Source organism: Mercenaria mercenaria, chromosome 12, assembly GCF_021730395.1.
Source record: "Mercenaria mercenaria strain notata chromosome 12, MADL_Memer_1, whole genome shotgun sequence".
Classification (NCBI taxonomy): Eukaryota; Metazoa; Mollusca; class Bivalvia; order Venerida; family Veneridae; genus Mercenaria; species Mercenaria mercenaria.
In genome coordinates this window covers 62,699,967-62,719,087 of record NC_069372.1, presented here as the reverse complement: position 1 = coordinate 62,719,087, position 19,121 = coordinate 62,699,967, and the positions used below count along the sequence as shown (strand labels likewise).

Here is a 19,121-nt window from a genome sequence, read left to right as displayed (position 1 = left end):
TTAACGGGCATTAACAGAGTATTAAAAGAATTAATGGTCCCATTAGTTCTTACTAATTAATGGGGAATTAAGGGGGGGGGTTTGCATATTAATTTCATGCCAATTAAAAATTTTCACGGAGTTTTAAGGAGCCTGTTAACTTATTTTAATGGTTTATTTTAAGCAGCTTTTCATGACCATCAAAGTCATTTTAACAAGGTATATTTTACCAGGGTTTTAATATACATATTTCATGGCTTTTTAATGTATGGCATTAAAACTATGGTCATGAAAGTCCCATTAAATAGTAAGAATTAATGGGTGAATTATAATGGTGACCTGTTAAAACTCTGTTAAAAACGTTTGAAAAAATTAAGGCCAATTTCATGACCCTTTTAATGGCATGTGCATGAAGTAGTGTGTCTATATAAGTACGCGCCACCGGGGCTTACGACCACGGCCAGATGTAAAATATTAGTTTGTCAATATGACAAATGCATAAATTAAAGATATAAATATGTATAAGACATAAAGGGTCATACTAAATTATAGGTTTCTCACGCTACTGAGTCATTTTGGAATGTAAACAACAGTTCTCAACACACAACTATACGGTTTATGAAAAAAGTGCCCCGGGTGAGGCTCGAACTCACAGCCTCCGCATATCATAGTCAAGTACTGTCTATAAGTACGGCGCGCTAACCGATTGCGCCACCGGGGCTTACGACCACAGTTAGATGTAAGATAGGAGTTTATAGATACGGCAATAGATAAAATTTCAATTATATTTATCATGAATTCCCATAACACTATGTTAAAATGAATATCTATAGAACAGAATATTAAAAAAACAACAACATTGCGACGCTGCCGGAAAGCGAATTCGAACCCATAAGATACAAATATTCTAATGTTTTTGCCTATCTGTACTATCACGGCTATACAAGCGATGCATTTTTATCTCTTTAATGTAATAATTTGCGCACAGACTTGTATTTAATCAAATTGAGTTATTTGAATTCATGAATGTATTCTTGTGTAGAAGATAAATTGAAATATAAAATGAAAATATATTGCTTACTATATATATTTTTAAATATCTGTATAATATTTGTTTTAGAATGCAAAATCAATGTGGTATGTACATTTGCAAATAAAAAATAATAATTATATCTAATTCTTGGCTAACCAGTGTAACTGGAAACTCTGACTCAACGAATCCACTGACACAGCTGTCAAAACTACAGGCACTGCTGATAAAGCATAATGGTGTTTGGCATTGGAAAGAATTTAACAGGATAATAGTAATGCAAAAACCTAATTTTACAAAATGATATCGATGTATTATGATAAAAGTTATTTCTTTTACAATTAAAGCATAGCGTTGTCAAAGTATGAAACTCCGGTCGCCAGTGTGACAGGCTACTACAAAATCACTATGCCATTCTGAATAATTATAATAGATAGAGGTTCAAAATTGAACTCTCAAGCGTCAAAATCCAACGAGTCTTAAAGAACATGGTAAAGTTTTGTGTTTCAATCCAATAAATGCACCACATGTATATATTAGAGTCCACTAAGGAATCGGGCACAACATAAAACAACATAAAACGGTTGAATCAATGTACTAATTTGTATGATTACTGTATGCCTTTTGCAATACACAACTGTTAAATAAATTCATGTTACTGACAGTTATTAACAAAATGTGTAGTAATATCATCGAACAATTTATCTATGCTTAGATATCTGTAAAAAAGTCGATTTTATAAAATGTAATTGTCAACAGCAATTTATAAGATATTGAGAAAATGCGTATCAAAGATCACAACAGGAATAAAAACGTTTACTACTAGTAGAGATGGTACCTACCCAAATAAATCAAAGGGGGACAACTCTGAATTGATCAATAAACTGAAGCCAACATTAAACATTGATCAAAAGTGAAAGAAAAATCAGATAGGTCCTTTTTCAAACAACTTATCAGGCAGACAAAATATGACCTACATTTGTTTAAATCCGTTTGTATTCAATATACAATATGCACGCTTTTCTCATGACTTACACAGTCAGTTATTTTGTAAGTTGTAGTGAGGCCCTGATAGAAAGTTTTGTCATGCATGAAGATTATATAGAATAATGCATACATTCCTTTGAAGAAAATTAACGACATTAAGAAACGTTATTAAGTTTTGATCTTTTAGCCAAAGTTGTTTATTTATTGTTCTCAATGGTGATACATTGGTTTACACAACATTTATATATCAAAATGTAATAGTATATATCCAACAATGAGAAATAACAAAAAAAGTTAAATTGGTAACACAAAAATTCATTGTCGTCAAATATAATTACAATGTTTTAAGGTAGTGGTTGTAATTACTACATGTTAACGTAGTTGACAGGTAATGACTCTGTGTAATGTATTTTAAGCAATTCTCAATTTAAACATTCTCTGGAGGGAACTAGCACGATCCTTTGCATTTCTTGAAAAACGAATAAATGCTGAAAAAGCATATGGAGATTACTCTATTTGATGATTTTCGTTACAGGTCAACTACCCTAAACAAACTAAAAGGTGTTTTATTTATTGTTGAAAACAAAGTAATCGGATAATTTCAGATATCAACATTAATTTAAAACTTATACTGTTTACACAACTTGAAAAAAAGGTTTTTGTTGGGGCCTCTCATTTACAAATATATCAACAATTATCACCTGAATTGAGTGCATTTATGAGTGGAAAATATTGATAGTAAAATGGTGTAGGGGTTTGTTTACAATACAAAATCTTTAATAACTTATTTAAGGTACATTTTTGGTATGGTTATATAAGCTTATAATATAGAGCATGTCATTCTCTTTCACTCAGAATTTTTTTCAAGCGTTTTAGACTCTTGGCTAGTCTTGGAATTTGACTTTATTAAAAGACAAAAGGAAGTTCAGTATAGGCTCTTTCAAAATGTTGAAAGTAGAGTAAACTTACCTTATACACTATTGAATTTATTTAGCTGTGGGAGCTTTTGATATAGACTATAATTGGGGAAGTCCTAAAATCTTTGAAAAACGGTCAATACAAGAGTTGTCCATTTTGCTTCAGATATTTTGAGAAAGTCATTTTTTAGATATCAAATATTTCTATTTTTTGACATGGAGAAGAGGAAAACCATAAATATATTTAGAAAATTGGTGCACTAAGCTATCATTTCACTCTGAGAAAAACCTATAAAGATGAATTTGAATTTTTTAGGTACCATCTCTACTACTAGCTAGGTGACACTATATGCATCAACTGTGTTCAGTTCCTTCAATATACGGAAGATTGTACCTAGTCGAGTCGAATATTGACATACAAAACGAAGTTAGGTTTTTTTGCCATCCATTTGACTGTCAAATACTGGAAACATATTTGTTTTATAACTGACTGCCAAAAGGTTACCATAACAATCTGCCGCTTTCAATTTCACAGAAAAAATTATAAAAGCTACAAACGTACGTTTAAAATTGTTCATAGTATATCAATACGTTTGTAATATACACAAAGTAAAAAGAAGCAAAACATGAATTTAGCCTTCCATCATCTATGTCCATATCCTCTTCAATGTCTGGTGCTAGGTTAAGTAATTCGTCTATTGTTTTCTTCAGTTGGCAGTTTGAATGTTTCTCGAAAGATGTAGCTCTTTCATGGATCAAAAATATCTTGGCAAACCCTTGTATTACATCGGCATTTTATATGTTGCCGAAGGTAGAGCCGTTTTCACATCAATGCATTAGGAGTCTTCAACGTTAAACTGATACAGTGAACTTCACAATATTTAAATTTGTTTTACACCTTTTGGTTGTCAAGACAATATACCTAACTTCCATCTGAGATAATTTCTAAAAATATTTGTATGTGTGTTTGGCATACGTTTTAAATCATAAAATTGTCATACCTGAGAGGTACTATTATATATAGATTATGCCTTCTCGCTATTTGAAAAATTGTGTCCCACTGTTAAAGTACATAGATTTTTTTATGAATTCTTACAGAAGTATGTAAAGTGTCAATAATTTTGTAAAACATAACGTATCCCTCCCCCTTGTTTCTGTATTTAGCATATAATTAAAATGTACTTGTTACTGGATTTTTGAAGCAGCTCGTCTGCAATATTTTTCCATTGTAGTTTCTTTTTGATGCGGGCTTATTTTGCGATGCATAGCTCTATGGCTATGTCTATTCTTACCTTTTATCCATTTTATATAATGTTACACAATGTATTCAAGGCATCGTATAAACTCATTATTCATTTTCCTTCGATGGTAGTTCTTTTGTTTCTACAAGCTTCCTTGTTTGTTCCCCTAGACTAGACATAAACACTTGATGACTGAAGGAATAATAGTAAGACAGCTAAGGACAACATTTGACGGAGCATGCCTTAGCTGTTTGCTTTGTAGGAACAGTGGCTTTTCGGCATATCAAGTCGAACAAGTTGTGTCTCGTGAGAGGACTTAGGAGGTGCAATTTTAATCAAGCTTTTCATATCCAATATATTTTGTAGGCCGAAAAATATATGTTTCTTATTAATTTTGAGTTTTGTAGAAGTTATCTGGCTACCATCTTGACAGCATTGATGATTATTATCATAGAAACTAAGGTAAAACCAAATCCTAAAGCAAACCTGAAATCGAATCACTTATCGAAACCGTTTAAATCACCAGTTACTTGCCATAGAAATTCATTGTTGTTATATTAATGTCTTTTGAGAACTTGGAGTATGTTCTGTTATATTCTCTGGTCCTGCTGAGATCCAGGAGTCCATTCAATATCTGTGTAACGGAGTTTTACTTAAGTCAGTGCTAGAGGTGTGAGATATGTGGTGTGGAACATTTCATTGTCTCTCCTGAATAGATAAAATCCAATCGGGTATGCTATTATTCTGCTCGGTTTCAAACGTCTATTTTTTATAAATCTATATTAACTGTTTACAGTCAGTACGTCGATTCTTCAATTAAATGAGCATTACAAAAACCTGGTTACAACTCAATTAAAATCTATATCCACAGCAAGTGTTTTTTGGAGGCATGTTTGTAGTGGCAACTCTAAAAATGGATATTTTTTATTTCAGTAATTACGAAAAGATGAACAAATAACAACATGATACTCTATGAATAGCGTTGTATTTCAGGTTGTTCAAATCTCGGTGTGAGGCATTTCTTCGTGTGAGAACAACGCTTTTATCCACTTATACATGTGCGTTTAGTCAATCAACTCTCTGAAATATTTCTTATAATTGCGAGAAGATGGTGTAGCATATATACAATATCCATGCACCATATATAAATATAGTTTAATTAGCCTATACAATGTTTCGTTGTTGAAAATACATACGCTTTCACATTACAAGATGAACTGGCCATGGGTAAAGAATGCGAACGTGATGCATTTTTTTAACAAAACTTAGGGACCTCCGTGGCTAAATGACCGGGGTTCCTAACTTTAATGTACTTACGAAAGATAAAAGGTAAGGGTAGATTTATCGGAAGCACGCAACCGATGTCCGCCTTGCTCGCGCATTTCTCTACATATTGGTATCATGGTCCAGATGACTTTATCAAGCTTCTGTTGTTACAAAAGTGTAGATACATGTTCGGGTACCGTTATAATTATATAACATTTCTAACAATAGCGTATGTAATTAAAACGTGGGAGAAGAAATGACGACATGACGCTTCAAAGACGCACGACAACAAAGTTCCGGTTAAATTTCATCATTTGTAGCGTAACGTTCAATTCGTATCGTAAAATAACTTTTTTGAACCGAGAAATATACTATAAGGAACACTTATTAACGTATTAATTTTTATAGAATATTACTTAGTAATATATAATCTGTGAACGAATCGTTTAATGTAATTAACAGCAGGAGAATCATCTAGCATTGGGGTTGGAGGTAACGGTGCGGGGTTCAGATGGATTTTGCTGGCATGGGTAAAATGGGTAAACAGTCCAATGTGCCAAAACGTTTAACTCGTTTCGCGAAAATAAAATTATATACCAAACTGTTCATAGTTTCTTTTTATTCTATTGGTGAAAATCTAGTTTTCAATTTAAGTTTGAATAAAGGTGTGCAAGTTGCACAGTACTTTCAATATTATAGTAACTTGTTGCTGAATCATAATCGAGATTGGACGGAGTATCGGTTTCCAACCAACACTGAATTAAAGAAGAGCATAACCGCTTTCAGTTTACAGTAGAATTATCAAAGAATATTTGAAAGATTTAATTAAAGTACACCATCTCCCGCTGTAACACACAAAATGTCATATTAAGCAAGGTAAGAGTAGCCTCCCTTTGTGCATTGAATCCAAAACCCCACAAAACAAAGTGTCAACCACAATTAGAAACTATAATGGAAAGATATGGCAGACGGCTTGCCTCACATACTGATCAAAAAGAGCAGCTATTATAAAGTAATTATCAATGGAAAGAGTGCGGTCTAGAAGTTATAAGGTTTTCAATCAAAGATATATGATACTACATTTGTAGACTTAAATTTCTTTGCATTTTTCATAATGCTTGTTAAAGTTATTAGGTTGAACTCCTGTGAATACCTACAATGATTACTTAAACAGTAGTGCACCACACTATCATATTACGTAATCTCTTGGTGGCATGTGGATCACTGCTTCATATTTTCATTTTGAATACTTGTCGGAACCGGTGTACAGCTCGTTTAAAGACGCATCAGCGAGCCAGGAATGATTCAAATTTGGCAGCAAGAGAAAGATAGATAATGCTAAAATCGGCATGACGCAGAAGATGCATGTCAAAACTATGGAAACAAAGAAACACAGCAAGTGAGTTTGTATTAGTATAATATGATAAGAGAGTTTGTTTTAGCCTGATGCTTCAGAACTATAGAAACAAGGAAACACAGAAAGAGAGTTTGTATTAGTATTACGCAATGAGACAAACATACGAAAACAAGGAAAAGCGATGAGTCGAACATGTCAAAAATACGGAAACAAGGAAACAAAGAAAGAGAGTTTGTATTAGCATGACGCAATGAGATAAACATGTCAAAATTATGGGAACAAAAACAAACACAAAAACAAACACAGTAAGTAAAGAGAGTTTGTATTAGTATGACGCTTTAAGATAAACCTGTAAAAATACCGGAAACAAGGAAACATAGGAAGAGAGTTTGCATTAGCATGACGCAGAGACATAAACATGTCAGAAAGTGCGGAAAAAAGAAAATGCAGTATATTCCCAAACCAAATATTTAACACGCACATAATAAAATACTACGAGTTCTGTAAGAAAATGAGATTTGTTTTCATGAAATACAAGGAGGTTGAAAACCTCTTCATATTCAACAAATATAGTCTAAAAAATATTCTAAAATTTCAGGGAATATCGTTATTTGTTCGAGAAGAGAAAGATAATTATCGCTTATTACGTTGTCATTAAATACTGAACGAAAAATGATTATAACAGAACCAGTGTCAAAAAAAATTAATCAGTTTTCCTTGTGTGCGCGTCCGCGTGATGGGTTTACGTTTGGGAAGGGTGCGTTTTTAGAACGCGGCTTTCCCTGTTGGATATTCAGCCTTGTTTTTCCGTATGGAATTTAAACAGAATCTTGTCTTATCTTATGTAGTTTGTTTCCTAAAAAAATCAGTGCTAATGTTTTAACTTTTTTTGATTGTTTTTACACGGCGCCCTTCTTAATAAGCTTCTTTCTTAATGAGCTATTTGTCTGTAACGTAAATGAGATCTAAGTGTAAAGTTAACGACCGACAAATAACATTTTCTTTAAGTTATTGTCTTACTTTGTTCTTAGAGTTAACTGCTGGTTTTATGTATTACTGAACAATTACTGAAATAAGAAAGTTCTTTATTTTAGTAAGTAGCAACTACATAAAAAGCAACCAAGGTGATTTATGTTAATTTTGACAGCGTAGGTGGTTAATGCGTTCCTTTGAGATCATGGCGTCCATTCAATTTTACTATTACGTCTGTGCTAAAGGGCGTCGTAGATGTTGAATATTTCATTATATCTAATTATATCTCATGAGCAGACTCAGTCAAACCCTTTCTGCAATTAGTTGTCTTGGATGCGTTCTATGCTACCAAAGACCTTCAAACAAATTTCATTGACTATCACAATAGCATTGGCTGTAAAAATTCTCCCTGTGCTTGGATTTATTTTTGTAAGATTGGTCTTTGGGAACATATAGTCCATTCAGTTGTGCTTTTATCGAACTAATCTGGTGCAAGGGAGTTTGAGAGGTGTTGTATATTTTATTACCTCTCATGAACAAACAGGAAAAAACAAAGTCTGGTTTCATGTTGCTTTGTTGCTTTCTATACTTCCAAAGGATCTTCGTATAGGTTTTATTGCCTAACCATCTTGCAAAGTATTTTTGACATGTACGAAAAACAGCTATAACGTAAGTCTTTCAATACTAATGAGCATTTCCCATAACAGATATGACTAAAAGTCCAGCCTAATACCATACCTAATTACGTAACCGAACAGAACAGAACAAACAGAACACTTGAGCGTCATGCCTTTCATCCCTATAGCACGGTAACATTAAAACAGCGCCAACAATACATAATTCATATTAAATTATTCTTAAAGCTTATAAATAAAATCATAATGTTAGTACGATTCTGTTCAAAAGTAGTAAAATCACAATTTATTACAATAATTCTTGAGAGACAGGTTCCTGATGTGTGACAGATTCATTATAGAAATATAGCAAACAAGGCGACTTTATTTCAGACAAATGGTAAAACCAATGCGATCAAAGGAGCTGTGTCGGAAGAAAATGTCTTCATTATTGCAAGATACGAAACTGGAGTTACAAGCAACTTGTTATACCCATTTTGTCTGAACTTGATATGGGACACATAAACTGAGAACAAAATCCTTTAACTAAAGCAGAGGCAATAGTTAGTTTACAATTAAGGAAGCCCATATTGACATTTGTGACGCCCATTATTCGGAAGTGAGAGAAAAGTGTGACAACTAATTAACAAATAGAAATTTGATCATGACGCATCTAAAGCAAGAAATTGGTATAGAATTGATTATTTACCAGCTGTAAAATAATTTGTGCCAACAGCTTGATATCGAACTGTCTACAAAAAATAATTTACTCGTCGACATCTGGTTATAAAAAGACGAGGATTGTTGATAGTTTGGAGAAGTCAAATATACCGTTCTATACAGGTATACTATACAGGTATACTGATTATATTTTACGACTCGGTAAGCTATTTAGCTGCAAATCATATATACAAATTTATATGGCTATCTGCAGCAACACGTAGGTTTATTTTACTATAACAACAGCTGCTATAATTGCAAACTGTGTGGTTGTAGTAAACGATCTCTCGAAATAAAGTCACAATGTTTTTTTTCTGAACTTTGGTGATCATAGTTCCCTTGTTGTTTAATTGTTCATTGTTCACACGTCATTGTTTAAACATATGATTTATATCTTCTATTCAGACTTCACACTTCAAAGTCATAGTTCCAACTTTGTACTCAATTCTTCAAAATTAAAACTTCTTTATGTTCGAAAGGGTATTTGATTTTTGTCGATTTTTTTCTCATAAAAATACATGTTTAGTTAACGAATCTATAATATAAATGTACTTTGTTAGTTGTCATCAACAGCATCCGCTTCGAGTACGGGAGGTCGTGGGTTCGATCAACTGCCGCGTCATACCAAAGACGTGAAAAATGGTATCAGTAGCTTCCTTGCTTGGTGCTCAGCATAAAAAGGGGGAAACTAGTTTCTCTTCTCCCAAACACTCGTGGCGATGGATTCTTACAGGAATGAGGTGTCGAAAGTGATTAATACAAGTTGTTGCACGTGCTTCACAATCGACCTAAAATAAAATAGTATAAACTAACAGTAGGAGAGTGATCTGACAGAGGGATGCCAAATGAGTTTAATCACTGGAAATGGCCGTCCCGTGCGCAGGAACCTATGCACACCCATGCCAGACGACTAAAATCCGTGCATTGATCATATCTATTTTGTGTGAAACTAAATAAAAATAAAAATCTTTGTTCCTTATAGTATATTCCTCGACTCGGCAAAATTTACTTTACAGAAAAAGAACATAACATTACGCTAACAATAGTTAAACTAATCGATAGAATGTTGTGCGTCCCCGAGACATCATGACGTCATTTCAGTTAACGAATGTTAATTTCCCGCGCCTCGTTTGAATACGCTATTGTAAGAAAGACTGTTAAAAAGAAAGAATTTTGTTGTGCATTACAAATTAATAATTTGCAAGAGAAGTGGCTGTGGGTGTAATATGCAAGAAAACTGGCTGTGGATGTAGATACGAACAAGGGGCTTTCTGATAATTGTTTTGGCGGTAAGGAGACTCAGGTATCCTTAAAAGTAATTTTATTTTTATTTAGAATACACAAAATATTCTTTTCATCAGTCTATGTTTTGTTTGGTTGTGTTGGTTTTAAAGTAACACCAACATAATTGTAGGTCATATGACGACTTTACAGTTTTCCGTTGTGGAGGAAGACCCCAGGTGCCCCTCCAGGCATTATTTCATCACGGGTGGGTACATGGGTAGAAAAAGCGATCTTCCGTAAGTCAGCTGGATGACGAAATCTACGCCCCAAGTGAGGCTCGAACCCACATCGTTGGTGGGTAAGAGTTTTGAAGTCAACGATCTTTACCACTCAGCCAGGGAGACCCCTTATCTGTCTTTGAAATAAAGAAATATGTCATTAACGACCGGTCAACCGTTTTAAAAATGCTTTAAAAATGAATGTATTTTAACTAAATACATAATCGGATTTATTATAATATATTAGTAACATTCATTGTCACAAAGCAAATTGGTAAATATGGAACAGAACGATAAATATGATGTGTGAAGTATGTGAATTATAAATTATGAAGTGGAAAGTGTGACTTGTGAGTTGCGAACTGTGCACTTACCGTCGGATTTTTGCACTTTCTTTACAAATTTATGACATAAGCAACAATTTTTATCAGGTACATAAGCATATCATATCAAAGGCTATGACTTAGAAACGTGAAAACCGTCCGGCTAATTTCATATGACGTAGTTAGTAGTAAGCCCGGTTTAATTGAGAAAATCATGTACATGTTCCTTTTATAAAACTTTGTTTACGGATAACTTTCAAACCTGTGCGCGTAGTTATAAGCTTAAAACGTAGTTTTGTATAGTTTTATATATATAGGGCATTTCTATCGCAAAACGATACGTAAGGACTTCCAATGATAATTGTAATTTGTAAAAAACGGTGGTAGCACACATATTCGGTCATGTATGAGTTTTGGACATTTCTTACGCGATGCACTGGAATGTTCAGTTAGTGACAAGAGTATGTAAATAAATTCGGAAAATCAAGATTAAAGATATAATGTGTACTTATTGACCTGGTCATTTGTTGCTGAAACATAATCGTGACACGACGGGCTGATACTAAATAGCGACATTGAATTAACGACCAGATTATTAGATCTCTGGATCCCTTCATATATATCAATAACAATATGCATTATACCGCTAAAAATAAAAAGCCCGAAATACATCCGGCATGTCTTTATGATTATCTATTCATTTTGAAAAATTCTTAACACCGATTAAAATTGTTAGGATGTTTTAAAAAACAATCAAAATCCGATTAAAATTTTTAAGATTCGTTCGTCTGTGATTTTAAGCCTGAATAGTCGAGGACTCGCTAAATGTTATAATGACTAACATCTGACATAAATCCATTTAGCTAAAACTTATAAACTATCTGAAGAATTCCTTTTGACAAATTATTTCACAATTTATAACTATGTTAGTATGTTATGTCTTATCTAATAACACCTGGGCAAATTAACCAAGCTGCAAAACCTCTTAATGTCATACGAGACGCGTTATCCGTCATCTTAAAGAGACTCTTAATGCAGAAATTACAGCACATAAATCAAGACCTAGTTATGGTAAGTTTTCATACATAGTAAAAAGACACCTATTTTAGAAATTATCATTTTAGTTCATAATCCAGTAAAGCAAATTATGTGGTCACAATAAAAGTTATCACATTACATAATTCCATGGTGGTACGGTGTTATCTTTTTATACTGATTTTCAACAAAACATAACTGAATAAAAGGCCAAACTATTTTTATGCCTGGTCGATACCCCCACCCCCACCCCACCCCCTTAAAGTATCTTAAGTGTCTACCAATATTTTCCTTATTCGCTGACAAGAATTTCACCGACACTGTGATATAATAGCAATAAATAGTATCTTCAAGTTCAAACACATAGGTGAAACAGGGACGAAGTTACCTAATTCTCTTCCATTTGTGCAGCCATATTATTACTAACGTTAATGGGATAGCAAATTATGTAAAACAGTGAACTGAGACGACTTTAGCGAACCAGTTCATTGCAATGCCGAAGACCATGTGCAAGAACGTTTCGCTGTTTTCCAAGATCATTCTATTTTTATCACTCAAATTGTGTTCAGGAGCCGTATTCATAAAGTATCTTAAGTATAAGCATAAGAACTTGATTATTTACTTAAGTATTACTTAGGTAAGAAATTTGTTTTACTTAAGTATATTTGTTATTCATAAAACAACTTCATAAGTAATTCTTGGCTTTTATTGTAGACGAAAACATTAAAAAAAGAACACATTAATTTCAGACAGATACAACATGCACAATTATGTGCTTTAATACTTTAATCGTACTCACGACGCTATTTTGTTTTCTGACTTAATTCATTTCTTGTGTATCTTAAGTTTAAGCTGTTTTATGAATAGGACTTAAGTGTTTTACTTAGACTTAAGCTGAAATCACCACAAACTTAAGTAAAATCTTCAACTTAAGTCAAAACTTATACCTAAGATGCTTTATGAATACGGCCCCAGATCTTTAAAATAGCAGTTTCATTGTGTTACCTGCCTGCCAAAAAGCCGAACTGATTTGTTTGCGCAGAAAAAAGGAGTATTTCTTCTTATATAATAGCCTGCTGTGGCAAAACTTTTTTGTTCGTTATACATTAACGACGCACCATAGAGTATTGGAGTACTAACAAAGCACCATATACTAAGTAGAATGGGAATATAAACAAAGCAACATGTTGTATTCTCATATTAACAACGCACCATTTTGAAATGGCATATAAACAAAACACTTAATAATATGGGCGCAATAACGCATTTTAATTCTAGTATAGGCATATTAACAGTGCATCATAATATATGTGCACATTAATAACGCGCTGTGTAGTATGGACTTATTAACAACACACTATATAGTATGCGCACATCAACAATGCACCATAAAGTATGGACAAAATTATTAACAACGTGTTATAGAATGAGGGTACATTAACAGTTCACTATATAGCATAGGTATATTCACAAGGTACCACAGAATGTGGGTATATTAACAAAGTACCATATAATATGGGTATATCAACATCATACCATATAGTATGGACATATTAACAGCACCCTATATAGTATGGACATATTAACAAAGCACCATGTTGTTTTGGCATATTAACAATCAGTCCCAACACTAACTAAATTTAAATTGTTTTGAAACTTTGAACGTTTTACTACGTGTTTACTTTTCAATGAAAGCTTAAACGAATCAAACACTTGGCGTTTTGAGTTTTCTATTGGTATACTGATAAACGGATTGCCTTAAAGCAATAATGTAATGCTATAAAAAGTAGGTCAATATGGGATGTATTGCTTTATACGTTTTAGTGTGACATAAATGTAGATAGATCAATGTTTTATAGAGTATGATTTTCATAAATAGACATATGTTTTAATAAACTCCTACATATAAAATAATAAAATATGTAAAATGTGCTAATCGGCAATGATGTGTCAAAACAAAGTTACATGTACTGCAGTATTTATATAATAAAAAAAAACTCAATCTTTTAATAATGCCATAGAAACTGACATTCTACATTTCTGTAACATGTTTCTTCACATTAAAGAACACATGTCCTTCCTATTCCACTTTTAGTTATTTATGATTAGTAAGTGGTAGGCTGTAGTGTAATAAAAAAAGGCTTGAATACTTGTGTCAGATAACTTCAGCAAAATTTGTCAATGAAAATGTCTCAAACACGTTTTAGATTAATGGTTGTTTAGTTTGACTGCGACTTCAGTCATTCAATTCGTTGATAAAATCATTATGCTGCTTTCATTCAAATGTACTGCAGACTATCATATTACGAATGACCGAAACGCTGTGGTTTGGCTCTAAAGGTGACAAATAATTGTAAGTTCAAAGTAGTGTCCATCAGTCAAAATGTCCATCATAAACTACCCTTTTGTTACTTAATTTAAGGATCAGTCCATCAATCATGGTGACATTGCATATTTTTGATGTACGATTTGAAGGCACGGCGAAACACAGATCATAATAATAACTTAGGAGTTAAAATTTGTTTGGAAGAAATCACAAAGTAACCAGTGCGCACTTGAATCTCATTTTTTTTATTCAATCTGAGAAAGAAAGAAATATCGCGACTTTAACTATATCTCCAAAACACATTTGAAACTAACAGCAATAGTAGTATTACCACAACAGCAGTCAGTCTTTAAATGCCGTGTGGCGGCTTTAAGTGCCGTGTGGCGGCTTTAAATGCCGTGTGGCGGCTTTAAGTGCCGTGTGGCGGCTGTAAAAAGTCTCCGCGTACTTGAACTCATTGTTGTTATATTTTCTGGTCCTTTTGGGATCATGTTTTGTGCAAACATTTGGTGTATTGTCAATGTTAAATAGAATAAGCGTGAGAAAAAAGAAATTACGTAAAATACGGGTAGTCTTAATTTATTGAGCTTTTTAACAGAAAGGTCATTTGTCAAAATTTTGGTCTGTTTGAAAATTACAGCATGGACGTTATATACCGGAATGTGATGTCAATTTTCGTCGTATGATTTCTTAAGCATTTTTCGCATGTTTGAACCAGACAATAACGGTGAATGATACTAACAATTGCTGGGCACATTGTACAGAAATTAATATTTCATTTCATTTTTACTGGCATACTCAGCAAAATAATTTGCCTTTTACCATTTACAGATGCATACAAGAACGGCAAAGACAACAAACCTTTATACATGTATAGCAAAATACAATATTATATCATATTAAATATCATAAGGAACAGTCATAGCATCCGGATAGTTTTACATAATTCAAAAGTTTCTTTAACAAATTTCGAGACATTACATAACACCTTTTTACTTTTGGTTGACATCAAATTATTGAATTTATTTACGGAAGGCCACGATATGTGGCCCAGATATGTTTTACGTATATCTGCCTGTCTATTACAACATAGAAGAAAATGGTTTTCTAATTTAGGACAGTCATTCAATGAGCAATACCAGTCTTGAACGTATTGATCCAACAACCGTTGTTTTATTAAAGGGAAGTAATTTATGTTATAATTAAACATGACAAAAGAAAAGTGTACTCATCATTTGTTGATTTTAAAAAGGCGTTCGACTTAGTCTATAGAAATGGTATATGGTTTAAAATAATAGAATATGGAGTTTCATCTAAGGTTGCAAAAATGCTACAAAGCATGTATAGTAGTGTAAAATTATGTGTAAGAGTAAATGGATCGTTTACTGATTATTTTGATTGTTATATGGGTGTTAAACAAGGGGAACCACTCTCCCTTCTACTATTTGTACTATTCGTTAATGATATGTATGAACAATTGCACAATGATACAATTGATGTTTTCACACTTGATGAATTACAGATATTTCTGTTATTGTTTGCTGACGATACTGTTCTTTTTTCATATTCTAAAGAAGGGTTACAAATACTCTTAAACAAATTATATCGGTATTGCAGAGAGTGGGGTTTAACAGTAAATGTTGACAAAACTGTTGCAATGGTATTCAAGCTGGAAAACAGACTTGAGAATGTTGAGCTATATTAAAACAACCAAGTGTTGAAGGTGGTACAAAAGTTTACTTATCTAGGTGTTACGTTGTCATCAAACGGAAGTTTTTATCAAGCTCAGAAGGCATTAGCTCACCAAGCAACTAAAGCATTATATTCACTTAATTCACTATTTGATATCGTTAGTCTTGATGTTACAGAAAAAATTAAGCTATTTTATGCAATGATATTGCCAATATTAACATATGGATGTAAAATCTGGGGTTTCCATAGTGGTCCAGATATAGAGCGTGTCTATCTTAAATTTTTTAAAACAAATTTTGGGTGTACGACAACAGACTACGAATATTGCTGTTTATGGGGAATTTGGAAAAATGCCTTTATCTATCATTCGTAAAATAAGAATTATAAAATTTTGGGCTAGAATAATGAAAACCCCTGGTACTCTTTTGTATAAAATGTTGTACTTAACAGATGATTATGGAAACATTATTAATTCTTGGTCATTAAATGTTAAGAGATTACTATGTGAACTTGGATTCCAGTTTCTATGGGATAGTAATTCAGTAAGCAATTCACAAATAGATAACGTTATACAACGAATAAAAGATCAATATGTGCAAGAATGGTTTGCTGACTTAAGAATTTCTAGAAAACTTGAAACTTATAGAGAATTTAAAACAGAGTTTAATACTGAAAAATATTTGAACTACGTTACAAGTATTAAACAAAGAAATGCATTGTCAAGATTTAGATGTTCTGCACATAGATTATCTATTGAAGAAGGTCGATTTAGAAATATAGATAGAAATCTTAGACTTTGTTCAAAATGCAATATGCAAGTTGTTGAATCAGAGACCATTTTTTATTGATATGTCCGTATTACTCTGAACTGAGAACCTTGTATTTACCTAGATACTATTATACTTGGCCAAATTTGAATAAGTTTAGAAATATAATGAAATCTTCCAAGAAAAGTATTCTGGTTAAATTAGCCAGATTTATCTATCTTGCAATGGTTAAGAGAGATTCCGCAAATTGAGATCTTTGATAGTTATATTTTGTAAACTTGTAATTCTTGTTTTATCACTGTATGTTTGTTTTCATACCATACATATGTCATACTTTTCTATATGTGTGTTTGTATTTATGTTAGTATTAAACCGCCAAATATGTGACTTGGCGATGGACATGTATATGTTTAAGCCAATAAACTTTTTGACTTTTGACTTGTCATAATTATACAATGTATCTGAAAAAACCAAGATGCTCAGAAATAGACTTAATACGCCTAGCCCAGGAAGTACCGGTTACTATTGCATTGATCAGCATACATATAATATAAATGTGAATTATCATTTTCAAATATTTTCAGCCAAAATTGTATTGATCTTTCTTTTGCTATGACAGACAACGGAAACCTACCCAGTTCAACGTATACAGCACTGGTAAGTGTTTGAGTGCGTTGAGTGCGATGAATTCTGTCTATTTCAGTATATAATTGTAAACACCCCATACCTCCGATCTATATAGCAGTATAGGCGAGACCATAGATTCAAATAATTGGGGCTTTGTTTTGACAGTCAGTTTTACAAATTGAAAAGCGATAATAAACTAAGAGCATGGTCAGAAAAAGAGACATAGAACGCAACCAAACCAAAGAAAAGCAGACTAGGTTTCATTGAGTCTTTTCGTGAGACGTAAAAGCAATGTCCTACTTATATGTACGTGCATCAATCTGTCGTATTGAAGGTAGATAACTCAATATCTCATAATTCGCACAAAATATCAAAAGACAAACACAAATTTTCAACAGGGAAAACAATAGTCCAAACATACATTCTCAAAGCAGTGTATTCATGAGTGTGTAAAGACCATTAATACCATTTAATACAAATAGACAACAAAGACTAAATAAACACATAACGGAACACAGTGTGGCACTGCCTTTAAACTTTAAAATGTCAATGTGGTTTTTTCTCGCCATATTTGAAAGTTACAGAACAATTCATTACCTCGCATAAAAAATGTCAATCCTTGTCTGCTTTTATTTTGCTTCGTTGCCTTCTATACTTCCAAAGGACCTTATACATACCTTTTCATTGGCATTATTGTGGTTGAAGCTCCGCCAAGTTGAAAAAAATAGTACTTAGATTAACATGGTACATTTTTAAAGTACAGACGAAACAGTCAGAGAAATAAGTATTAAAGCAGCTCTATTCAGTTTGTTCGACGTTGCTAAAAAACAACTGTAAGCCAATATATTTGATTAAAATAGTTCCCTACCAAACCCGGTTATACAGTTGTACATAAATGATGGAAGAACACCGCTTGACACTCGATCATGTTTGGCTATATTAAATTATCAGTTGTTGATTAGAGGCATACATTTTACAAATTTACAAATACAATTTATATATTTTTGACCTACCTACCTACTTGCTTTTCGATCATGCCTGTTATTGAGTGTACTAGATGAAAATTTGATTAAATTATATATAAGCACATGCTCAACAGTCCAATGATTTCCATGTTGGTCTATGAATGTATTAAACCTTTATAAAGAGTAGAGAAATATGAGACATGCTTAAGCACTTTAAGTCAATGTGTTAATTCACAAAAAGCACATTTTGTTCCGACATTTGACAAAAGGGACATCATTTCAGCTGCATAGATTTCAATGTCTTATGTAATGAAATTGACATACAATTAATTTTAAATAAATCTGGCGCCAGACTATTGTCAGAAAAACTGATGTATTTTACAAATAGGTATTTTTTAATTAAGTGAAGAAATAGTAGACAGTCGTGTCATAAATCTCTATTTATAATTTGACATTATAGCATGACATCTGATATGTGTCAATGTTATTGTCGTCAGTGTACAATGTACCCGGTATAGGCACATATAATCTGGAAAAAAAAAAGATTTCAATTCTCAAAAGAACTTGACACTTCGGGCAGTTACTTAAAAGTGAAGAGCTATGACTTATTAATGTTGCATGCTTTTGGACTCAAAACACCAATCTGCAATATCTAATTCGTATTTAGATATTAAATTATAATTATCAATTCTATCAATGAAAACTCTATATTTATGAATTGAAAAGAAGATTTATTCGAAAGACGATAATGTTTGCAATAAAATATGCTTACATATGCATGTCTTGTTACGGGTGCGCAAA

At 32.7% G+C, this 19,121-nt stretch overlaps 1 non-coding gene across 1 annotated transcript; it reads right to left on the bottom strand.

Annotated features, from left to right (window-relative positions):
• Positions 1-607: 607 nt before the first annotated feature.
• On the bottom strand, positions 608-700 carry Trnai-uau (transfer RNA isoleucine (anticodon UAU)). Its single transcript is given in 2 exon segments — positions 608-643; positions 663-700. It is a non-coding gene; the product is annotated as a tRNA-Ile (tRNA).
• Positions 701-19,121: the final 18,421 nt, after the last annotated feature.